The sequence below is a fragment of the Somniosus microcephalus genome, unplaced genomic scaffold (assembly GCF_052327205.1).
Source record: "Somniosus microcephalus isolate GS21.2 unplaced genomic scaffold, FLI_Smic_1.0 unresolved_chr1, whole genome shotgun sequence".
Lineage (NCBI taxonomy): Eukaryota > Metazoa > Chordata > Chondrichthyes > Squaliformes > Somniosidae > Somniosus > Somniosus microcephalus.
The window spans coordinates 61,674,747-61,701,407 of NW_028225179.1; the positions used below are offsets into that span (position 1 = coordinate 61,674,747).

The 26,661-nt window shown below is 44.9% G+C and overlaps 1 non-coding gene and 1 pseudogene across 1 annotated transcript; one reads left to right on the top strand and one right to left on the bottom strand.

Annotated features, from left to right (window-relative positions):
• The window catches only part of LOC147095417 (uncharacterized), a 92,964-nt pseudogene that overhangs the window by 20,318 nt on the left and 45,985 nt on the right, over positions 1-26,661 (top strand).
• trnai-uau (transfer RNA isoleucine (anticodon UAU)) lies at positions 11,247-11,341 on the bottom strand. The gene is made up of 2 exons: positions 11,304-11,341; positions 11,247-11,282 (listed from the first exon to the last, which is right to left on the bottom strand). It is a non-coding gene; the product is annotated as a tRNA-Ile (tRNA).

Below are 26,661 nucleotides of genomic sequence, written 5' to 3' on the forward strand. Positions count from 1 at the left end.
CTCCTCTCCATTGCTAATCTAAATCTTATGATACGATGATCACTCAGACGCAAGTGTTCTCCCACAGACACTTGGTCAACCTGGCACACCTCATTCTCCAGCACGAGATCCAGCAATGCCTCCTTCCTACTTGGGCCAAGAACATATTGGTCAAGGAAATTCTCCTGAACACATTTCAGAACTTCCTCCTTCTCCTTTCCCTTTACTCTGGCATTATTCCAATCGATATTTGGGTAATTAAAGTCCCCCAGTATCACCATACGATAGAAACATAAACAGAGCTACATAGAAGATAGGAGTAGGAGTAAGCCATTCGGCCCCTCGAGCCGGCTCCGCCATTCAATGCGATCATGCTGCTCATTCAAATTCAGTAACCTGTCCCTGCTTTCTCCCCATATCCCTTGATCCCTTTAGCCTTAAGACATTTATCCAAATCCTTCTTGAATATATTTATTGAATTGGCCTCTACTGCCTTCTGTGGTAGAGAATTCCACAGGTTCACCACTCTCTGGGTGAAGAAATTCCTCCTCATCTCTGTCCTATATGGTTTATCCCTTATCCTTAGACTGTGGCCCCTGGTTCTGGCATATCTCTGCGACTTCCCTGCAGATTTGCTCCTCTGCCTCCCTCTCACTATTTGGGGGCTTGTAGAATACCCCAATACCGTGATCAAACCTATTTTGCTCCTCAACTCTAACCAAATGGATTCTGTCCTTGTCCCCTCAAGAACATCTTCCCTTTCAAAAAACAATGTCTTCCTTAATCAGCACTGTCACCCCATCTCCCAATTTTCCTTCCATATACTTTCTGAACACCTTGTACCCTTGAATATTAAATACCAAGTCCTTGCCGTTTTTAAGCCGCATTTCGGTTGTTGCCGCAACATCATATTGCCACATGGCTAATTGTGCTTGTATTCACCAACCTTATTCACCACACTTTGTGCTTTTATGTACTTGCATTCTAAACCAATTTTTCATTTTTTCGTAGCCTTGATTAGTCTGCTCCTATCTAATATTGTACTACCTCCTCCTCTAGTGCTACTTTCTTCTCTAGTGCTATCCAACACACTCAATCTTTTATTCACCTTATTCCTCTTTTGTACTCCTATATTCTGGTGCCCATCCCCTTGACAGGCTAGACTAAACACTCCCCAACAGCACTAGCAAACCTCCCCACGTGAATATTGGATCTGGCTCTCGAGGTGTAATCCGTTCACATTGTACAGGTCCAACCTTCTCCAGAAATGGTCCCAATGCCTCAGGAATCAAAAGACCTCCCTGCTGCGCCATCTCCCCAGCCACGCATATAGGACAAGAACGGGTAAAACTTCGTGGCCAATGTCTTCACTCAAATGCTTCTTCGCTGTCACAGTGAAATAATGCAACATTTTCAGTACAGTTGACTATTCTAGAGTGTATTATATCAGGATGCTGAGACAGACGACAATGTTGAGCTATTAATTCTGCAATATCTTATAAGTCGTAGATTCAAAACTAGTTTTGTAATAAGAATCTAATATTGTTGACTTGAACTAGTCAGCAATGCTCGCACGGCAGTTGGATGCCTGTGTCCAGTTGGAAAGCTGTCTGAAAGAACATGCAGTCTGGCAGAGCTGGACGTCCAGCAGATTGACTTTTCTGCTGAGCAGACGATGAGCCTCCTTCTTGAAAATGGTTCATCAGTCCAGCTCAGAGGGGATTAAGCATCATGAAAGTAGGATGGGGCTGGGGCCACTTGTGTGACAGGAAGTGTAGGGGGCAGTATCCCATCCTTCAAAAACATTAATGATTCAGTTGCAAAATCTGTTTGCACAACTCGCCACTTGGCCCAAGGATGAGCCGAGCCGATCACGTGGAGTTAACGCGATTCTGCCAGTCAGTTAATTCAGTGGTATTTCAAGAACAATTAGAAATCAGATAATAATAACCGCATCACGTAATGGATACGGTGTTTAACTTTGATGTGTATTATAATGTTATCAGAAAATTGTAGTTTCCAGTCTGTCGCGGTTGGTTTGCACACTGGGTTCCAACCTGGAGCGGACCTGTTTTACACCTGACCATTTCTAACACAATCACTGACCTCATGTAATGGAAATATCTAAATTCCTTTTGTTCACAGAAGCTGACTGTACATTTTCAAAGTTGTTGATCCGGGTGTAACGGGCAGGACTTGTGTTGAAGAGGACTTTCGTGCACATTGTTTCTGTTTGGATGTCATATTTTTCTAAACACCGTCATTTCACTCCAGCCGAACGAACTGACGGAAGAAGGAAGAAAGTTCTCTCTCTGATTCGCGATCTCTGTTTCACCTTCATTCGAGAAGGTGAAGAATTCCAATGGTCCGTGTTAATTTAAACAAGATATGAACAATGAAGAGGCCAAGACCAGTTGTTTGGACGAGATTAGAATTGAAAGCTAATTTTATGTAAGATTCAGTCAAATGCTGGGAAGGTTTATCAGCATCAAACATTCAACACAATGAATAAGCACAATGGATTAGCATTCCATCCTCTTAACCTCTCGTCTCCCGTCTACGACAACTCAGCCATTACATTTGCTGCTTTTTGAATCCAATCAGAAATACTCCGCAAGAAAGTCCCCTTTACCGCTTGTCCTGCCCATGCACCCAGATCAACAATGCTGAAAATGTGGAATCAGCTTCTGCAAGCAAAGGGCATTCCATTAATTCAGGAAGGCAGTAATGTGCCTGATCGAAAGAAGAGGTGCGCAGCCCTTTTAATCAGAGCAGGCAGGCTGTTCACGCCGGTTTGATTCCCGGTCAGTGCAGAACCCTGTACGGTTTGAATTCGGCACCCATAGGACCAATTCACAAGCAAGCTTCTCACATCCTTTCAGCGGTAGAGGAAGCAGGCCTGACTAATATTCAGGGAAGAGGGTGTTTCAAGAATATTGACCCTGAATGTAAGTTTATCCCAATTCAGGCGATCTCATGGGTGCAGAAAGCAAAATGCAAAGGTGCTGCATTGGCCGGAATCGAACACGGATGCAATAACTCCAATGAGACACCAAGCTCAATATACCTGGGAGCCTTTAACTTTTCTCAGTTGGTTGGTTTTCAGTTGCTTAAGTGAAGCTCTGTGATTTCGAAATATACGGGCAAAATGACACGAAATCTCATGTTTTTAATGGAAAGTATTTATGTTTTCTGAAATGTCGATGAACTGTAAGAAGCTGAGTTTTGACTAAAAGCGAGCGGGGCTGTTCTGGGATTTGAACACGGGCCGTCTCGCAGCTATGAAACACCAAAGCAAGAATGCGAGCAAACCCGTTTCAAAGAGACATCGAATGATCGGCTACTGACGGCAATCCCAATTACGATTAGCAATGACGTCAAGAAAATTTCTGGTGCAAACCGGTTGTTTTGCTTCCAAGAGCCAGCCCTGCTTTCTAAATGCTTGTCTGTCGAGCGGTCCCGCAGTTCTAAATGTATCCACTGGTTTCAAAGCATCAATTCAGATTGCTGCGAATGGGACATGTGCCGCCAGGAACAGCGGTGGTAGCAGAGCAAACTTAACAGTGTAAGTAGGTGAAAGTGAATGTTAGATTAAGGTAATGCCGCAGAAAAGTGACAAAGAAACGGAAGGAGGAAAGTGAAGGAGGGCTATAGATTGTGGACGGAAGAAAAAGCTGGGAGAAGAGGCGGGTTTGAATTATGGAGCATCAAGCTCAGGCATGTGAGAGCGCGGGGTTTGAAGGAGGAAATAGGTTCTCACCATCAATAAAAAAAACGCTGTTTGATGTAGAGAAGATTGATTTTTTGCTGTGTTCTATCAGCAGGTGCTGCAGAGAACAGAAGATATAAAGCGAACTATACCGTGATTTAGGTTCAAACTAAGGTTGCTGTGGCCGCAACGCAGAGTACTGGACCACTAAACGATCCTGCATCACACATCAGCTGCGCCAGCTCTGCCCTAACCACAGCCAAGTCACGCACGGCACTGCTTAGAAAAGATCGATTTTTGGTGAAGATGCCAAAATCAGCACCGCCAGAAATTTTGACACCGGTGGAATTCGACCCACGACCCGCAGCGAATGGAGCCTTAATCCATAATGGGAACTAGTGCAGCCGCAGTTACATTAAAAAGGATTGTATCCCTTTCGCACGAGAAGAAACTCACCCCTGGAGATTCATTCGGGCAAAGAAAAAAGGCCCTGTTGGGAGTCGAAGTCAAGACCGCCTGCTTACCAAAGAAGCGCTTTAACCAGCTAAGCCACGAAGCCAAATCACACCTCCATCCGGTCGCCTCCTCTCACTGATATCTATCAGCTACCTGTCACTGTCTGTTGGAGGCTGAGGCCGTTTTTTATTGATTCTCCTCTCCTGTCTATTCCGCCATGTGTCCCGATGCTGTCTGTATCTCACTGTGTTTATCTCAGTTTCAATCTGTGGGTTGATTCTGAATGAATACATGTGTTAGTGTCTTACATGAAATGAATGAGGGGGGTCAGACAATTCTTCCTCTGACACTGGGGAACTAATGAGCCAACATTTTTAACAAGATTTTGATTATTGTGATGCAACAATTACAATATTGAACTTGAATGATTTAGGTTCAATTCTGTGCAAAAACACCTGTGATCCCAACGCAGGAAGGGGAGAGAGGCAAGAGAGATACAGGAAAGATCACCTTGGAAATTACTGGCCCCGTATCTACTTTAAATCCCCCACTGCATTTAAACACTTTTAATGTCATATTCACACATTGATGCATTTGACCATTATAGAATATCTATCGCTGTCTCTGGTCTGAAATAACTGCTTTATATATTTGATCTCTCCTGCTGTGTTCAGTCTCTATCCTGAATATTTATCTCCAACCTGGAATGAGTTTATAATCTGGAGACAAGGTTTCTGCAGCCGGCGGGCAGGGAGCAGAGGCTGAGGCTGACCTGTGTCTTGTGGGAGCGGAACATAATGTTCCTGCTGTTTATTGTCATTATCCTGCAGAATATTCCATACTGTTCTCAACATCTTACATTACCGTTAAATATCGGAAGTTTTGTTTTATTATAATGATCACGGCGATTCTTCTGGACTTGCTGAACTTGCAGCAAATTAAATATCACAAAACCGTCATCACCAATAATAATTAGGGTCAGCGATTTGATAATTTAACTTCATGGCTGTTTTTGCAGCTGCAGTAGCCGAGTGGTTAAGGCGTTAGACTTGAAATCCATTGGTGTTTCCCCGCGAGTTTACGAACCCTGCTCGCAGCAGATTCTCTCATTATTGTAATTAATTAATTCAAATAATTTATTTTCTTCAATCTGCTCCCTCTGGAAGGATTTTGGAATTTTCAATGCCGGTTTTAAGGAAACTAAAGGAATGCCGAGAGACCTGGATCACTTATTTACTTCAAGGAGTTTTGCTGACCGAATTCCAAAAGTGTTCTGCAGATTGCCTGGAAGCTGCAGATAAGGAGGCCTCGCTAGTCTCTGAGGAACCTTCGCACACACTCGGTGCTGCCCGGTAGCATCAGTCTGTGTAACCATGGGAGAGAGAGAATGGAAAGTCACTGGCAGGCTTGTTTCTGTCAGCAGCAATGGTACAAGAGCAGCCATTCTAAAGTGAAAAGCAGAGCACATTCCAAGAGACAGTCCAGGAGACAGACAAACGGAGTGGAGATCTGGAAGACTGACCAGAAAAACACCAAGGAGACACCAACACATAATTCATCTCTCCATCTCCCGAAGCAGAAGAATTGACCATTCTGAGTTTTGAGATGCACCACTGAGTTAAAGGTTATACAAATCTCTCTCTGTAAAACTTGTATTATTAGGTTAATAAAACGATTTGTTTGAAAAGTTTAAAGCTTTGCTTGATCTGAGCTCTGATTACGCTAAAGGGTGAAGAGAGTTACAACTAAAACCTTACAGATCCTTCCGTCCAAAGTCACATTTTCCTCCCAAGCATGCTACACTTAGCTCATGGCAAAGCTTAAATTATTAATATATAGGCGGAATGGAAAAACTTTTCGGGCTATGGGGGAGAGCAGCGGAGTGGTGCGCAGTCTGTTAACTCACTGGGCGGAATTGTTCTTCTCTGCTCGGAATCCAGCTTCAAACTGACCATTAAAACCGATGGTCATTCGGACTAATCCATTGTGCTTTGGACTCGTGGGGTTGAATCCCATCCTCATCATTGCTGGCCACACTGGGCTTTTCAGTCTGTGCCTCTGTGCTGTTCATGCGAATACTAAAATAAACACGGACTCATTGCATAAACGTAGAACAGAGATTGCGAATCACAGATACACCATTTCCTCTCTATTCTTTCCTCTGAGATTGAAACCCAATGAAAGACTAGAGGGAAAACAAATGATTAGAGAGCAGAAACAGAATTTTAACTTTTAGGAACAAATGTAATTTTAAAAGATTTTATCAACATTAATGACCAGATTATCTGTTTTTTTGTCTTTCGTTGAGAGATAAGTAATGGGCAGTGCACTGGGGAGAAATCCTCGTTCTTTTCGAAATAGTGCCATGGTATCTGAGGCTTCGGTGTTACGTCTTTTCAGAAAGACGGTACCGTCGAAAGTGCAGCACACCCTCAGTACTGCACTGGAGTGTCAGCCTGGATTATGAGCTCAAGTCTCTGGAGTGGGGCTTGAGATTGCTGCCGCTGAGCCACGGCTGACACCTAAACTCAATTCATTCGGCTCGAGTGAAATGGCGAAGACAAAAAAATGACAGTGGACAAAACTTCAACTTGGGGCACAAGAATAAACCGCATCATTGTATAACTGTTTAAAAGGAATGTGCTGTCAGTCCCGGATCATTCTGTGTCTGTTTAAAAGGGATGTCCTGTCAGTCCTTGATCATTCTGTCTCTGTTTAAAAGGGATGTGCTGTCAGTCCAGGATCATTCTGTATCTGTTTAAAAGGGATGAACTGTCAGACCCGGGTCATTCTGTGTCTGTTTAAAAGGAATGTCCTGTCAGTCCCGGATCATTCTGTGTCTGTTTAAACAGGATGTGCTGTCAGTCCCGGATCATTCTGTATCTGTTTAAAAGGGATGTGCTGTCAGGCCAGGATCACTCAGTGTCTGTTTAAAAGGGATGTGCCGTCAGTCCCGGATCATTCTGTGTCTGTTTAAAAGTGATGTGCTGTCATTCCTAGATCATTATTTATCTGTTTAAAGGGGATGTTTACCTGAAATTCATCATACAACCTACTTTCTGTTTAAACAAGAAAGGAGGTTGTATGATGCATATCAGGCGAATTCTTCAAGGCAGAATCAGACCAAATATAATAAGTTGAGAGGGGATGTGAAGATACAAATAAGATTGGCAAAGAGACTATGAGAGTAGAATGGCGTGAAACATAAAATGGAACCCAAAAATCTACTGCTGGCATGTAAACAGTTAGCGGGCAGTAAGAGGCGGGGTGCGGCCTATTAGAGACAAAGAAGGCTTCCCATAATTTTCCTATCTTCCCTAGCTGCCATCAGTGGTGGGTAAAGTTTTAGAAACAATAATCAAGGAAAAATTAACGGGCACTTGGAGAAGTTTAAGCTAATTAAGTAGCGCCAACACGGATGTGTGGAATGCAGAAAGTGCTTGGCTAAACTTATTGAATTTTTTGATGAAGTAACAGAGAGGATTGATGAAGTGTATGCAATGGATGTTGACTACATGGATTTTCGGAAGGCGTTTGACAAAGTACCACATAAAAGGCTAGTTAACAAAATTGAGGCTCATGGAATAGGTGAGTCAGTGGCAGCTTGGATAATGAATTGGCTTAAAGACAGAAAACAGCGAGTTGTGGTAAATGGCTGTACTTCAGATTGGAGGATGGTAGACAGTGTTTTTCCCCAAGGGTCAGTGCTGGGGCCACTGCCTTTTTGATATATATAAATGACCTGTATATTGGAATACGGAGTAGCTTTTCTAAATTCGCCGATGACACCAAACCTGGGGGTGTGGCAAACAGTGATGATGATGCCAATCGACTACAACAGGACATAAAAAGGCTAGCAGAACGGGCAGACACGTTGCAGATGCGATTTAATACAGAGAATTGTGAGGTGATGCATTTTGGCAGAACGAACAGGGAGAGGGAATATACACTTAAAGGCACAGTTTTAAATAGTGTGCAGGGACAGAGGGGCCTGGGAGTTAATGTACATAGGTCCCTGGAGGTGGCAGGACATATTGACACAGTGGTTAACAAAGCATTTGTGATCTTGGGCTTCATATATAGAGGTATTGAGTACAAAAGTAGAAAAGATTTGCTGAGACTTTATAGAGTGCTGGTTAGGCCACAACTGGAGTATTGCGTCTCATCTGGCCACTACACTTTAGGAAGGATATGAAGGCCCTTGAGCGGGTGCAAAGGAGCTTTACCAGAATGGTTCCGGGGAAGGGGGATCTTAGGTACAAGGACATGTTGGAGAAGCTGGATTTGTTTTCATTAGAGTAAAGGAGGTTGAGGAGTGATTTGATAGAAGTGTACAAGATAATGACGGGTTTTGATAGGCGAGACAGGGAACAGCTTTTCCCACTAGTTGATGGTACAAGGACTAGGGGATTTAAGATTATAGGCAAGAGATACAGGGGAGTGTGAAGAAACAAAATTACACACTGGTGATGACCTGCAATTCACTGCCGTTGGAAGTGGTGGAATCAGAGACACTGAATGTTTTCAAGGGGAGACTGGATCGGCATTTGAGGGAAATAAATTTGCAGAAATACGGCGATAGTGCGAGGGAATGGTACTGACTTGATTGCTCGACAGAGAACCGGCGCTGGCTCGATGGGCTGAATTGCCTCCGTCTGTGCGATTATGACCCTATGATTAAATCGAGTGAGTGCACAGTCACGGATCATCAATTGTATAAGTCTTTTTAACAGGTGTGCGAATTTAGCTGTAATGACCCCGTTGTTAAGGTTGGCGGGGTTCAGGCCGGGACTTGAACCCGGGATTTCTCGCATTTATTTAAGCAGCGAAATTCCCTGAACGAGAATCAGACCTCTAGACCAACGAACCGCCGATTTTGGGCTCGAATTTGCGTTAGGTTTCCCTGCGCTGTTGCAAACCCAGTTCGCAGAGGAGCTGTTCATTTTTATGAAATATGTTTATATTTTCCTAAATCCACTGCTTTATATGAGCTGTTTCCCTGAATCTGCTCACAATTCTCCCCATCACAAGAAGATCCGGGCAGCAGTGGTCATGTGGTCATGTGGTCAAATGGATAAGGGGTTTGACTTCGGTGCGAATCGTTCAGTTAGCAGATGATTGTAGATTCGAGTCCTGCCGTGGTCGTTTAAATAAGTGGGTGAAACCTGTTCTGAATCTGCCTTCAAACCGACCATTTCGAACAGCCCCTCACCTGAAGATATCGGAAGGCCTTTTATTTACATGGGCTGATTGTACATTTTCAACATTGTAGGTCTGTGTGCACTTGCAGGACAAGCGGTGAAGGGGACTTTCTTTCAGAGTATTTCTGCTTAGATGCAAATAGCATGAAACAGAAACATAGAAAATAGCAGCAGGAGTAGGCCATTCGGCCGCTCGGGCCTGTTCTGCCATTTAATGAGATCATGGCTGATCATCAAAATTCAGTAACATGTCCTTGCTTTCTCCCCATATCCCTTGGAATGGTTGAGCGCAGTTTCATCGATTGTGCTTTGCACGCGTGGGTTCCAACCCCGTCCTCGTCGTTATTCCATTACACGATTGATGCTGATAAACCTTCCGAGCGTTTCACTGAATTTTGCGTAAAATAGGCTTTGTAATCGCAATCTCGTCAAAATCACACTGGTGATTCAGGTCTGTGCACTCTTCATATCTTGTTAAAATTAAAACAGACCACTGGAGTTCTTGAATGAACGCAGGATGGGAATCAGAGATGGAGAATCATCCCTACCTGTCTTCCTTCCTCTGCGATTGCCACCAAATGAAAGACTAGCGGGAACAAAGCCAAATGATTAGGGAGCAGAAAAACAACTTTATCGTTTAGGAGGAAATGTAATTTCAATAATATTTATCAAACTAAATGAGGAGATTTTCTGTTTTAGTGTCTTTATTTGAGAGGTAAATAATGGGCAGGACAATGGGGAGAAATCCTCATTCTTTTTGGCATACTCTCATGGGATCTGAGGCCTCGGTTGAACGTCTTACTGGAAAGACGGCACCACCGACAGTGCAGCTCTCCCTCAGTACTGCACTGGAGTGTCAGCCTGGATTATGTGCTCAGGTCTCTGTTCATTCGGCTGGAGTGAAATGACGTAGATAAAGGGAAAAATTATATGGAGTCAAACTTCAACTTGGCGCCCTAGAAAAATTGCGCATCGTAATCGGCCGCCTTTTATAAAAACCGCCCCAGTTATGTTTCCATCGATTTCATAAGCAATGATAATCAGCCCTGTCTATAATGGGCGGGGCCGTGGTCAGTCAAGGATCACTCTGTGTCTGTTTAAACCGGGTGTGGTCACAATCCCGGATCATCTAGTGCGTTAGTCTATTTTAAAGAAAAGCGATTCCAGTTGTGATGACCGAGTTGGTGAGTTTTATCTAAATGCCGTGGGGTTCGTCTGGGATTTGAGCCCAGAAGCTCTCGCATTTTAATTTGTGAAATGTCCTACGCGAGAATCATGCCCCAAGACCAAGGAGCTGACGATTTTTGTCCGAAGTTACATTAGGTTTCTCTGCTCTAGTGCGAACCCAATTCGCAGAGGTCATGTTCATTAATTTGAAATATGTTTATCTTTTCCTAAATCCACTTCTTTATATGAGCAGTTTTCCTGAATCTGCTCACTATTCTCCCCATAACAAGAGGGTCGGCGACAACCTCAATCTGGATATGGTGTTTGGTCGATTGTCTGTACGTAACTTCCGTCCTTGTAATTCGCAACATCATGTTCAGGTGAATCGTTGTTTGTGTTCAACGTGATGTCGGAAACCTGTACAGATAACTCGTGAGTTTACACATCTTCTCGCTTGTGCCAAAGACTTAGTCACTGCTTTGAAATCGAATTTATTTCCTGCTCATTATTCTGTTCCTGATAGTTGCTGGTTTAACAGTTATAACTGGCCCCACCTTCCCTCCTGTCAATAAGTAACATTGAAGGGCTCCTTTAAAACTTCCATCCGTTATTGGAACACAGTGGGCCTGAGGAACATAAGAGCCCACGTGGAACAGCTAATAAGTGTATAGTTAGCGGATAAAATAATTGTACCTTCTGCTCCGGTCGAAATAGCGCACAGCAAAAGCATTGACTGCTCTAGGTGAGGCTCGAACTCACAACCTCGGCATTTCTCCGAGCCTGTACTGCTATATAAGTACCGCGCGCTAACCGATTGCGCCACTAGAGCTGCTTTCGCAGCGCTTGTCTGTCGGGCTGTCCCGCAGGTCTAAATGTATCGACTGGTTTCAAAGCACCAATTCAGTTTGGTGCGAATGGGACATGTAACAGGTTTTTAAGCACCATCATCCCTTTTGTCTCTGAATCCCTCCTGCCTTCCATCCTATCACAGACCTTCCCTTCTGTTCTTTCCTCTCCTCCCCCATTTCCCTGCCCCGACACTTGGTTAAAAACCTGTTACATCTCCAGCTTTTTCCAGTTCTGACTTAGGGTAATCGACCTGAAACGTTAACTCAGTTTCTCTCTCCACAGATGCTCCCTGAGCTGCAATGTATTTCGCGTTGCACTTCTAGTTAATGGTTGAAAAAGTCATTCAAAGTTTTTGGGTTCCATTCCCACCAGAGTCGCTGTTCAGTCCGATTTCGGTGATGAACGTTTGCAGCAAAACCACAACTCGTTCATTTGCGTCCTTCAAGGAATGGGAATCGGCAGCGAGGTCGCTTGAATTGTGAATAATTAAAATGTTAGCTTCAATCTGCTCACCTCCTTGAAATATTTGCTTTATTCCACGTGTGTTGTGTCGACAAACCCTGTGCATTCTGCCCTCTGGAGCTCAAACATTCTCTGGAGCAAAGACAATCGTGCCTTCTGTAAATAAATCAATTGAACCGGGGAACCTCTCCCATATCAATCAATGAAATCCTCTAAATGCAGAGCCTGTATCCAGGAGAAGAAGTGGTTGACCATTTAGAACAGAGATGAGGAGAAATGTCTTCACTCAGAAGGTGGTGAATCTTTGGAATTATCTATCCCAGAGGGCTGTGGAGGCTCAGTCTTTGAGTCTGTTCAAGACAGAGATCGATAGATTTTTGAATATTAAGAGGATCAAGTGATCTGGGGATAGTGCAGGAAAGTGGAGATGAGGTAGAAGATCAGCCATGATCTTATTGAATTGCGGAGCAGGTTCGAGGGTCCAAATGGCCTACTCCTGCTCCTATTTCATATGTTCTTATGTACTTAAGTGAGAATCAAAACCCCGAGACCAGCGAGCCGCTGGAAACGAAGCCGTAAGATTTCGCTGCCACCCACAGCTTTCAGACCGCTTCAGTCCATCCAATCCCGCTTTCTAATACAATGTTCAACGATATCAAGTGATACACGAAATATTTCATGTCAACAATATTAGCCCCACTTCACCAGATTCGTCTTGAAAGTCCATTTTTAACTTTTCTGAATTACTTCCCCTGCCGTCTCAGTCAGTATTTCTTTCTCTACCCTTTTCTGCTGGTGTTGCAGGTTAGATCAGCCTCGGCCGTTCAAGGAAACCTGAGAAGTCCATCAGGGTAAAGCACAGAGAGACTAAGAAACAGAGACAGGGAGAGAGAGGGAATCTATGGGTACGATTCTCGCGCAGAAAATTTCGATGTTTCAAATGCGAGAGGCGAAGTTTCAAATCCCGGATGAGCCCCTCGCTTTTTAGTCAAAATCAACAATTCCCTCGGCTTGGCGATATTGCAGAAAACTTAAAATAAAAACTGTCACAAATACTGTGCAGAGCCTGTGCCCAGTGTATAGCAAGAAACCCGCGATTTTATTGTTAAAAGCGGGAATTCAGTCCTAAATGTGCCGAAACTGTGAGGTAAATATGTAAATCCATTTATTTCCAGAAGCCTGCTCTACATTTTCCACATTGTCAATCTGGGAGCGCGGGCAGGACATCTCTTCAAGCCGGCCGCTCACCCACAAAGCAGCACAAACTCACTGATTCAGAAATCACATTATTTTAGCCTCTTTACCAAAAATCCACCGTTTCTAAGCAGTGCCTTGTGTGACTTTTCTGTGGTCAGGACAGAATTGCAACAACTAATGTGTGACGCCGTGATCGTATAGTAGTTAGTACTCTCCGTTGTGGCCGCAGCAACCTCGGTTCTGAATCCGAATCATGGCACAGCTTGATTTATATCTCCTGTTCTCTGCGGCACCTGCTGATGGAACGCAATCCCTTAATCAACACGTTAACATTTACTAAATGAAGAAAATATTTACTGATAGGGTTACGCACAACACGTGGGATGTGTGACAAAATAACCAGCACAAGCACGGCCGCCCACATGGTTTCCTGATGTGCTGTAAGTTCCTACGTAGTTTTTGGTGAGGTAACAGAGAGGGTTAATGAGGGCAATGAAGTTGACGTGCTGTACATGGACTACCAAATAGGCGTTTGACAAAGTGCCACATAATAGGCTTGCCAGCAAAGTTAAAGACCATGGAATAAAAGGGGCAGTGGCTGCATGGATACGGAATTGGCTAAGTGACAGTGAAGCAGGGAGTAGTGGTGAATGGCTGTTTTTCAGTCTGGAGGAAGGTACACAGTTGTGTTCCCCAGAGGTCGGGACTAGGACCACTGATTTTCTCGATATATAGTAAGGACTTGGACTTGGGTGTACAGGGCACAATTTCAAAATTTGCAAATTACTTTCCCTTAGGGAATTCCACTGACTGAAATGCGAGAGATCCCAGACGAGCTTCTGGCTTTTTGGTCAAACATCACCAATTGCTTCAGCTTGGCGACACTGCAGAAGTCTTGAAATAATAACTGCCCGAATATACTGTGCAGAGCCTGTGTCTAGTATATAACTAGAAACCCGCGATTTTATTATTAAAAGCGGTGACTCAGTCCCTGATGTGCCGAAACTGTGAGGTAAATATATAAACCCGTTTGTTTCCAGAAGCCTGCTCCACATTTTCCACATTGTCAATCTGGCAGCACGAGCAGGACATCTCTACAAGTCTGCCGCTCACCCACAAAGCAGCACAACCTCACGGTTTCAGAAACAACTCATAGATGGAGAATCAAAGGTAAGCGACAGCAGAGGGACTGGCAATTCCTGTAACCCAGGGAAAATGCTTTGGCTCCGCGGGTTAGTTGGTTAAAGTGCCTGTTTATAAACAGACGTTTCTGGCATGGACTCCCAGCTTTGTTGTATAATTTGTGATATTAAGCAACAAAATAACACTGTATCTGGAAATCACGCTGACCAGAGCATGGAAATAACAATTTTAATAAAATTACCAGCATTTTTTTGAAATCATTGGTGTAAACCTTGGATCTGAGGAGAGCTCTTCGACCTGAAACGTTAACCGTGTGTTTCCGTCTCCACAGATGATCACGGACCTGCGGAGTGTTTGCAGCATTTTCTGAATAATTTCATTTCCAAACTCTATAGTATTTAGCATTGTCCTTTAGCCTTGCATTATCAGAAACAAGACTGTGAGTGGACAATTGAAACTCTAGATTTGGTAAGTATTGGTGGTTCAGGGGCTAAATTCGCACTTGCATTGTGGGAAACACGCTTTCGACTCCCGGCCAATACAAGTGTGAGCTTCTTACCAAAATACAACAGCAAAATACTGCGGATACTGGAATTCATACTAAAGTACTTCAGTTAACATTTTAAATTAAAGAAGTTTCATGAAACGCAGTATAAAAATATATTTTTTATATTTTTATCGGAACAATTAAGGGATGTGGTGCGCTCACTGATTGAAGAATAACTCTCTCACCCAGTTGATGGAGTTTTCTGATGCGGTAACAGAGAGGTTTGATGAGGGCAATGCGGTTGACGTGGTGTACATGGACTTCCAAAAGGCTTTAGACAATGTGCCACATAATAAGCTTGCTAACAAAGTTAAAGCCCATGGAATAAAAGGGACAGTGTCAACATGAATACGAAATGGGCTAAGAACAGGAAACAGAGCGTTGTGGTGAACTGTTGCTTTTCGGACTTGATGAAGGTATACAGTGGTGTTCCCCAGGGGTCAGTTCTAGGACCACTGCTTTTCTTGATATATATTAATGACTTGGGCCTTGGTGTTCAGGGCACAATTTCAAAGGTTGCAGCTGATGCAAAACATGGAAGTATAGTGAACAGTGAGGAGGATAGTGATAGAGTTCAAGAGGTCATAGACAGGCTGGGGGAATGGGGGGACACGTTGCAGGTGAAATTTAACGCAGAAATGTGTGAAGTGTTACATTTTGGTATAAATAATGAGGACAGGAAATGTAAACTAAAGGGTACAATCTTAAGGGAGTGCATGAACAGAGAGACCTGTGGGTATATGTGCACAAATCGTTGAAGGTGGCAGGGCAGGTGGAGAAAGCGGTTCAAAAAAACTTATGGGATCCCGGGCTTCCTAAGTAGAGGTATAGAGCACAGAAGCTTCTAAATTATGATGATCATGTATAAAAATACTGGTTCTGCTCCAACTGGAGTATTGTGTACAATTCTGGGCACCACAATTTAGGAAGGTTGTGAAGGCCTTAGAAATGGTACAGAAAAAGATTTAGAAGAATGATTGCAGGGTTGAAGGACTTCACTTACGTGGATAGTCTGGCGAAGCTAAGGTTGCTCTCTATGAAGCAGAGAAGATTGAATGGAGATTTGATAAAAGTGTTCAAGATCATGAGGTTCTGGACAGAGTAGCCATGGTGTGGAAATGCCGGTGTTGGACTGGGGTGGACAAATGTAAGAAGTCACACGACACCAGGTTATAGTCCAACAGTTTTATTTGAAATCACAAGCTTTCGGAGCGCTGCTCCTTCGTCAGGTGAAGTGGAGAGATGCATAAAGACACACCTTATATAGTCAGAGAATAATGCCAGATGATTACAGGTAACCTTTCTAACTGCCATTTATCACACCTCAGCAGAGAGCTAATCACAGCAATCAAAGGTGTGAATGGTGTCCAAACAGGTCAGTCAGGAAAACAATACATCAAAGAACAATGAGGTGGCGTCACAAGGGGGCAAATGTTGCCGATGCTGGGGTCTGAATGAAAAACAAAAAACAGACAAAAAAACATTTTTTTTCCTGGAAATCACAGCAGGTCCAGCCGCATCTGTGTAGAGAGAACAAGCCAACAATGACTTGAGTCTGGATGACCCTACGTCAGGTGGGGTTACATGTAGCGTGACATGAACCCAAGATCCCAGTTGAGGCTGCTATGATTTCTAGCAAAAAAAAAATTTTTGTCTGTTTTTTGTTTTTCATACAGACCCCAGCATCTGCAACATTTGACCCCTTGTGACGCCATCTCGTTGTTCTTTGATGTAATGTTTTCCTGACTGACCCACGGCAAAGAATCATTGAAAAGACTACACGATAACATCAACAAGTTCCATCCCAACATCAAACTCACCATGGACCACTCCTCAGAATCGGTTTCATTCTTGGACACACGAATCTCCATCAAAGACTGACACCTCAGCACTTCACTCTACCGCAAGCCCACGGACAACCTCAGGATGCTCCACTTCTCCAGCTTCCACCCTAACCACGTTAAAGAAGCCATCCCCTATGGACAAGCCCTGCGAGTACACAGGATCTGCTCAGACGAGGAGGAATGCGATGGATAGCTACAGACGCTGAAAGATGCCCTCATAAGAACAGGATATGACGCTTGACTCATTGATCGACAGTTCTGATGGGCCACGGCAAAAAATCTCATAGACCTCCTCAGAAGACAAACATGGGACACAACCAACAGAGTACCCGTCGTCTTCCAGTACTTCCCCGGAGCGGAGAAACTATGTCATGTTCTTCGCAGACTTCAACATGTCATCGATGACAATGAACACCTCGCTAAGGCCATTCCCACGCCTCCACTACTCGCCTTCAAACACAGATGCGGCCGGACGTGCTGTGATTTCCAGCAAAGAAAATGTTTTTTGTGTCTTTTGTTTTTCATACAGACCCCAGCATCTGCAACATTTTACCCCTTGTAACCCGACCTCATTCTTCTTTGATGTGATGTTTTCCTGACTGACCTGTTTGGACACCATTCACACCTTTGATTGCTGTGATTATCTCTCTGCTGAGGTGTGATAAATGGCATTTAGTAAGATTACCTGTAATCATCTGGCATTATTCTCTGACTATATATGCTGTGTCTATATGCATCTATCTACTTCACCTGACGAAGGAGCAGCGCTCCGAAAGCTTGTGATTTCAAATAAAACTGTTGGACTATAACCTGGTGTTGTGTGACTTCTTACATTTGTCCACCCCAGTCCAACACTGGTATCTCCACACCATGGCTACTATCAACACCACAAACTGCCAGCTCAAAGTGGAGAGGATCTCTAAGAAGATCGCACATATCGACACAGACATCAAGTTTCTACAGAGATGCAAGAAAGCAGACAAGATCCCGACAGGACAACAGATCACGAACCCTCTCATGTCGACCTACAACACAGACTATGCTGAGAGACTCTGCCATCGTACCTCTCACACATTCCTCAACCATGTCGTACACCAGCTCTACAGCAGACGCCGCAACCTCACAACCGAGATAGAGTCCATGCTCTCAGCCTGTGCTCAGGACATAGCAGACCAGCTAAGAGACACCGCCAAACAGACGAGGCAACGGAACTACACTGCCTACATGCACACCAAGAACAGGAAGCTTGAGAAACTCAGCATCACCACCAGCAGCAACTAAGCCTCCCATGGTACCACGGTTGAAACCATAGGGAAGTCCATCGTCAACTTGTCCGACTACACCCTTCAACCAGCCGAAATTGAAGTTCTCAGCCGAGGGCTCAATTTCTGCCCCACCACCAAAATGGACCCCATCGGTCACACGGCAGACACAGCGGAATTCATCAGGAGAATGAGGCTCCGGGAATTCTTCCATAAATCCCAAGATGTCAGCAGCGAACCCAATGAGACAACCAATGATCCGGAACAGCAGACAGAGGGAACCGCAGTGCAGCAACCGAAGAAAACAGTGTCAAATTGGACCCCTCCAGAGGTTCACTGCCCTAAGCTTGACGTGTATGCTCAAGCTGTCAGAAGATGCATCAACGCCAGATTCACCAGCCGCACTCACAAGACAGTCCAGAATGTCACCCGAGCACAACGCCACGCCATCCACGCTCTCAAGACCAAAGGCAATATCGTCATCAAACCAGTAGACAAAGGAGGAGCCATCGTCATGCAGAACAGAACAGATTATTGCAAAGAAGCATACCGACAACTGGACAGCCAGGAACACTACAGACAGTTACCCGCAGATCCGACCAAAGAACACACCCGCCAACTCAACAGACTGATCAAGACCTTCGATCCAGACCTTCAAAGCATTCTACGTGCTCTCATCCCACGTACTCCCCGCATGGGAGACTTCTACTGCCTCCCAAAGGTACACAAAGCCAACACACCCGTACGTCCTATCGTATCAGGCAACGGAACCCTGTGTGAGAATCTCTCTGGATACATCGAGGGCATCCTGAAACCCATCGTACAGGGAACCCCCAGCTTCTGTCGTTACACTACAGACATCTTACAGAAACTCAGCACCCATGGACCAGTTGAACCAGGAGCACTCCTCGCCACGATGGACGTCTCGACACTCTACACCAGTATCCCCCACATAAGAACATAAGAACATGAGAACATAAGAAATAGGAGCAGGAGTAGGCCAATCGGCACCACGAGCCTGCTCCGCCATTCAATAAGATCATGGCTGATCTGATCCTAACCGCCAATCTTCTATCACAGAACCATCTCCTGAATCTAACAGAATTAGACACATGAACTAGGAGCAGGATCAGGCTACATGGCCCCTGGGCCCGCTCCGCTACCCACAGGGCCATGACCGATCCGAAACTGGACTCATGTCCAAATTCCTGCCTGCTCCCCGTAACCCTTAATTCCCTTTACTTCTAGGAAACTGTCTATTTCTGTTTTAAATTTTTGTAATGATGTAGCTTCTACAGCTTTTTGGGGCAGCATATTCCATGGACCTACCACCCTCTGAGTGAAGTAGCTCCTCCTCATCTCAGAATTGAAAGAGCAACCCCTTATTCTAAGACTATGCCTCCTAGTTGTAGTTTCACCCATCATCGGGAACATCCTCCCCGCATCCACCCGATCCAAACCCTCCACAATCTTATATGTTTCAATAAGATCGCCTCTCATTCTTCTGATCTCCAATGAGTAGAGTCCCAATCTACTCAAACTCTCCTCGTACGTCCATCCCCTCATCCCCGGGATTAACCGAGTGAACCTTCTTTGTACTGACTCGAGAGCAAGTATGTATTTTCTTAAGTATGGACATCAAAACTGTATGCAGTATTCCAGGTGCGGTCTCAACAATACCTTGTACAACTGAAGCAATACCTCCCTATTTTTATATTCTATCCCCCTAGCAATGAAAGCCAACATTCCATTGGCCTTCTTAATCACTTGCTGCACCTGCATACTAACCTTTTGAGTTTCGTGCACCAGGACACCCAGATCCCTTTGTACTTCAGTACTTTCCAGTTTCTTGCCATTAAGATAATAAATTGCTCTACGATTTTTCCTGCCAAAGTGCATAACCTCACACTTTCCAGTATTGTATTCCATCTGCCAAATCTCTGCCCACTTACTTAGCCTGTCTATGTCCCCTTGCAGGTTTTTTATGTCCTCCTCACTCACTACTTCCCCCCCCCATCTTAGTATCATCTGCAAACTTTGATATGTTACATTTGGTCCCCTCCTCCAAATCGTTAATACAGATTGTAAAGAGTTGGGGACCCAGCACTGACCCCTGCGGAACACCACTAGTTACTGATTGCCAGTCTGAGAATGAACCATTTATCCCAACTCTCTGCCTTCTGTTAGATAGCCAATCCTCTATCAATGCCAGAATATTACCCCCAATCCCATGATTTCTTATCTTAAGCAATAATCTTTTGTGTGGCACCTTATCAAATGCCTTTTGGAAGTCTAAATACACTACGTCCACTGGTTCCCCCTTATCCACCCTATATGTTACTTCCTCAAAGAACTCCAGCAAATTTGTCAAACATGACTTCCCCTTCATAAAACCATGCTGACTTTGTCCTATTAAATTATGATTATCCAAATGTCCTGTTACTGTCTCCTTAATAATGGACTCCAAAATTTTACCTACCACAGATATTAGGCTAACCGGTCTATAATTTTCAGCCTTCTGTCTACTGCCCTTTTTAAATAAGTGTGTTACATTAGCAGTTTTCCAGTCTGCCGGGAACTTTGCCGAGTCCAGGGAGTTTTGGAAAATTATTACCAATGCATCCAAAATCCCTACCAGCACTTCCCTCAAGACCCTAGGATGTAAGCCATCCGGTCCAGGTGATTTATCCGCCTTGAGTCCCATTATTTTACCGAGTACCACTTCCTTAGTGATTTTGATCGTGTTTAGCTCCTCCCCCCCCCTATAGCCCCCTGTTTGTCCAGTGTTGGGACATTCTTAGTGTCCTCTACTTCAATGACTGATACAAAGTATTCATTCAGTGTTTTTGCCATCTCCATATTTCCCACCATTAATTTCCCGGTCTCATCCTCTAAGGGACCAACATTTACTTTAGCCACCCTTTTTCTTTTTATATAACTGTAAAAACTCTTACTATCTGTTTTTATATTTTTTGCTAATTTACTTTCATAATCTATCTTCCCTTTCTTAATCAATCTTTTTGTTATTTTTTTGCTGTCATTTAAAGTTTTCCCAATCCTCTATCCTCCCACTAGATTTGGCTACCTTATATGCCCTTGTTTTTAGTCGAATACTATCCTTAATTTCTTTACTTAGCCACGGATGGCTGTTTTTCTTTTACACCCTTTTCTTCTCAGTGGAATATATTTTTTTGGAAGTTGTAAAATAACTCCTTAAATGTACACCACTGATCGTGTATCGTCTTACCCTTTAATCTATTTTCCCAATCCACTCTACTCAATTCCGCTCTCATACCTTCAAAGTCTCCTTTATTCAAGCTTAGCACGCTTGTTTGAGATCCAACCTTCTCACTCTCTAATTGAATCTGGAATTCAACCATGTTATGGTCACTCATTCCAAGGGGATCCTTTACTAGGACATTTTTAATTAATCCTGTCTCGTTACACAGGACCAGATCTAAGGTTGCTTGCCCCCTGGTCGGTTCAGTTACATACTGCTCAAGAAACCCATCCCTAATACACTCAATGAACTCATCTTCAAGGCAGCACTGCCCAATTCGATGACAGCATCACTGAGACAGCTTCAGTACTCAACACCAACAACAGCCAATCTCCAGACGCCATCCTACAACACATCCGTGTCATCCTTGACCACATTGTCTTCACCTTCGACAACCAGTTCTTTACCCAAACACACGGAACAGCCATGGGGACACAATTCACACCCCAATACGCCAACATCTACATGCACAAGTTCGAGCAAGACCTCTTCGCTGCACAGGACCACCAACCAACGCTATACACCAGATACATCGACGATATGTTCTACCTATGGACCCACGGCGAAGAATCACTGAAAATGCTACACAATAACATCAACAAGTTCCATTCCACCATCAAACTCACCATGGACTACTCCTCAGAATCGGTTTCATTCTTGGACACACGAATCTCCATCAAAGATGGAAACCTCAGCACTTCACACTACCGCAAGCCCACGGACAACCTCAGGATGCACCACTTCTCCAGCTTCCACCCTAACCACGTTAAAGAAGCCATCGCCTATGGACAAGCACTGCGAATACACGGGGTCTGCTCAGACGAGGAGGAATGCGATGTACACCTACAGACGCTGAAAGACGCCCTTCTAAGAATGGGATATGACGCTCAACTCGTTGATCAACAGTTCCGACGGACCACTGCAAAAATACGCACAGACCTCCTCAGAAGAAAAACATGGGGCACAACCAGCAGTGTACCCTTCGTCGTCCAGTACTTCCCCGGAGCGGAGAAGCTATGCCATGTTCTTCGCAGCCTTCAACACGTCATCGACGACAATGAAAACCTCACTAAGGCCATCCCCACGCCTCCACTACTGACCTACAAACAGCCGCCCAACCTCAAACAGACCATCATTCACAGCAAATTACCCAGCATTCAGCAAAACAGCGACCACGACACCACACAACCCTGCCACTGCAACCTCTGCAAGACATGCCAGATCATCAACACAGATACATTCATCACACATGAGGACACCATCCACCAGGTACATGGTACATACTCATGTGACTCGGCCAACATTGTCTACCTCATACATTGTACGAAAAGATGCCCCGGAGCATGGTACATCGGCGAGACCATGCAGGCACTGTGACAACGGATGAACGGACAGTGCGCAACAATCACCAGGCAGGAGTGTTCCCTCCCAGTCGGGGAACACTTCAGCAGTCAAGGACATTCAGCCTCCGATCTTCGGGTAAGCATTCTCCAAGGCGGCCTTCGAGACACACAACAACGCAAAATCATAGAGCAGAAACTGATAGCCAAGTTCCGCACTCATGAGGAGGGCCTCAACCGGGATCTTGGGTTCATGTCACGCTACATGTAACCCCACCTGAAGTAGGGTCATCCAGACTCGAGTCGTCGTTGGCTTGTTCTCTCTACACAGATGCAGCTGCGCCTGCTGTGATTCCCAGCAAAGAAAATGTTTTTTGTCTGTTTTGTTTTTCATACAAACCCCAGCAACTGCAACATTTTACCCCTTGTGACCCCACCTCATTGTTCTTTGATGTAATGTTTTCCTGACTGGCCTGTTTGGACACCATTCACACCTTTGATGGCTGTGATTATCTCTCTGCCGAGGTGTGATAAATGGCAGTTATTCTCTGACTATATAATCTGTGTCTATAGGCATCTCTCCACTTCACATGATGAAGGAGCAGCGCTCCGACAGATTGTGATTTCAAATAAAACTGTTGGACTATAACCTGGTGTTGTGTGACTTCTTACATTTTTCCACCCCAGTCCAACACCAGCATCGCCACACCATGGCTACTATCGACACCACAAACTGCTGGCTCAATGTGGAGATGCTGGCTCAATGTGGAGAGGATCTCCAAGAAGATTGCGCATATCGACACAGACATCAAGTTTCTACAGAGATGCAAGAAAGTAGACAAGATCCCGACAGGACTACAGATCACGAACCCACTCAAGTCGGTCTACAACACAGACTATGCTGAGAGACTCTGCCATCGTACCTCTCGCACACTCATCAACCATCTCGTACACCAGCTCTACAGCAGACGCCGCAACCTCAAAACCGAGATAGAGTCCATGTTCTCAGCCTGTGCTCAGGACACAGCAGATCAGCTATGAGACACCGCCAAACAGACGGGGCAACGGAACTATGCTGCCTACATGCACAGCAAGAACAGGAACTTGAGAAACTTGGCATCACCAGCAGCAGCAACCAAGCCTCCCACGGTACCACGGTTGAAACCACAGGGAAGTCCATTGTCAACTTATCTGAACACACCCTTCAACCAGACGAAATTGAAGTTCTCAGCCGAGGGCTCAATTTCTGCCCCACCAGCAAAATGGACCCCATCAGTCTTGCGGCAGACACAGAGTAATTTGTCAGGAGAATGAGGCTCCGGGAATTCTTCCACAAATCCCAAGATGTCAGCAGCGAACCCAAAAGAGAACCAATGATCCGAAACAGCAGACAGAGGGATCCGCAGTGCAGCAACCAAAGAAAAAAGAGTCAAATTGGACCCCTCCAGAGGGTCGCTGCACTAAGCTTGACATGTATTCTCAAGCTGTCAGCAGATGCATCAATGCCAGATTCATCAGCCGCACTCACAAGACAGTCCAGAATGTCACTCGAGCACAACGCAACACCATCCATGCTCTCAAGACCAACCATAAAATCGTCATCAAACCAGAAGACAAAGGAGGAGCCATCATCATACAGAACAGAACGAACTATTGCAAAGGAGCATATCGACAACTGGACAACCAGGAGCACTACAGACAGTTACCCGCAGATCCGAGCAAAGAACACATCCGCCAACTCTACAGATTGATCAAGACCTTTGATCCAGACCTTCAAAGCATCCTACGTGCTCTCATCCCACGAACTCCCCTAATGGGAGATTCTACTGCCTCCCAAAAATACAAAAAGCCAACACACCCAGACGCCATTTCGTATCAGGCAACGAACCCTGTGTGAGAACCTCTCTGGATACGTCGAGGGCATCCTGAAACCCATTGTACAGGGAACCCCAGCTTCTGTCGCAACACTACAGACTTCTTACAGAAACTCAGCACCCACGGATCAGTTGAACCAGGAACACTCCTCGACACGATGGACGTCTTGGCAATCTACACCAGTATCCCACACGATGACGGCTTCGCTGCGACAGCCTCAGTACTCAACACAAACAAAAGCCAATCTCCAGAAGCCATCCTACAACTCATCCACTTCATCCTTGACCACAATGTCTTCACTTTCGACAACCAGTTCTTTACCCAAACACACGGAACAGCCATGGGGACCAAATTCACACACCAGTACACCAACATCTTTATGCACAAGTTCGAGAAAGCCTTCTTCGCTGCACAGGACCACCAGCCAACGCTATACACCAGATACATCGACGACATTTTCTTCCTATGGACCCACGGTGAAGAATCATTGAAAAGACTACACGATAACATCAACAAGTTCCATCCCACCATCAAACACACCATGGACTACTCCTCAGAATCGGTTTCACTCTTGGACACACGAACCTCCATCAAAGAAGGACACCTCAGCACCTCACTCTACTGCAAGCCCACGGACAACCTCAGGATGCTCCACTTCTCCAGCTTCCACCCTAACCACGTTAAAGAAGCCATCCCCTATGGACAAGCCCTGCGAATACACAGGATCTGCTCAGATGAGGAGGAACGTGATGGACACCTGCAGACGCTGAAAGATGCCCTCGTAGGAACGGGACATGATGCTCGACTCGTCGATCGACAGTTCCGACGGGCCACAGCAAAAAAGTCGCATAGACCTCCTCAGAAGACAAACATGGGACACAACCAACAGAGTACCCTTCGTCGTCCAGTACTTCCCCGGAGCGGAGAAACTACGCCATGTTCTTCACAGCCTTCAACATGTCATTAATGACGATTAACACCTCGCTAAGGCCATCCCCACACCTCTACTACTCACCTTCAAACAGCCGCCTAACCTCAAACAGACCATCGTTCGCAGCAAATTACCCAGCTTTCAGGAGAACAGCGACCACGACACCACACAACCCTGTCACTGCATCCTCTGCAAGACATGCCAGATCATCAACACAGGTACCTTCATCACACGTGAGGACACCACCTACCAGGTACATGGTACATACTCATGTGACTTGGCCAAAGTTGTCTACCTCATACGTTGCAGGAAAGGATACCCCGGAGCATGGTACATCGGCGAGGCCATGCAGACACTGTGACAATGGATGAACAGGCACCATGCAACAATCGCCAGGCAGGAGTGTTCCTTCCCAGTCGGGGAACACTTCAGCAGTAAAGGGCATTCAGCCTCCGATCTTCGGGTAAGCATTCTCCAAGGCGGCCTTCGAGACACACGGCAACGCAAAATCGTAGAGCAGAAACTGATAGCCAAGTTCCGCACTCATGAGGACGGGCTCAAACGAGATCTTGGGTTCATGTCACGCTACATGTAAGCACACCTGACATAGGGTCATCCAGACTCGAGTCATCATTGGCTTGTTCTCAATACACAGATGCGGCCGGACCTGCTGTGATTTACAGCAAAGAAAATGTTTTTTGTCTATTTTGTTTTTCATACAGACCCCAGCATCTGCAACATTTAACCCCTTGTGACCCTACCTCATTGTTCTTTGATGTAATGTTTTGCTGACTGACCTGTTTGGACACCATTCACACCTTTGATTGCTGTGATTATCTCTCTGCCGAGGTGTGATAAATGGCAGTTAGAAAGATTACCTGTAATCATCTGGCATTATTCTCTGACTATATAATCTGTGTCCATAGGCATCTCTCTACTTCACCTGATGAAGGAGCAGCGCTCCGAAAGCTTGTGATTTCAAAAGAAACTGTTGGACTATAACCTGGTTTTGTCTGACTTCTTACATTAAAAAGGGAGTTTGATAAGTAACTGAAGGAAAAAAATGCAGGGCTACGGGGAAAGGGTGGGAGCATGGGACTAGCTGAAGTGCTCTTGCTGAGAGCTGGCATGGGCTCGATGTGCCGAATGGCCTTCTTCCATGCTGTAACCATTCCATTCTATGATTCTGTGAAAGGCGCTACATATATTCAAGTTGTTTGTACTACGGTTTGTTATAATATTCGTAACATGCATAATCCAAAGTTTACAAAATTAAATCCACACAAAATGCCACGGGTAATTTATTTTGAATATCATCCATTGCACCTTTGCAATACATCTTTCCTTTTATTTGTCTTTCCTCGGTTTGCTGATGTACGTTTAGCTCACGGCCTGTTCACTTTAATGGTCACAAGCAGG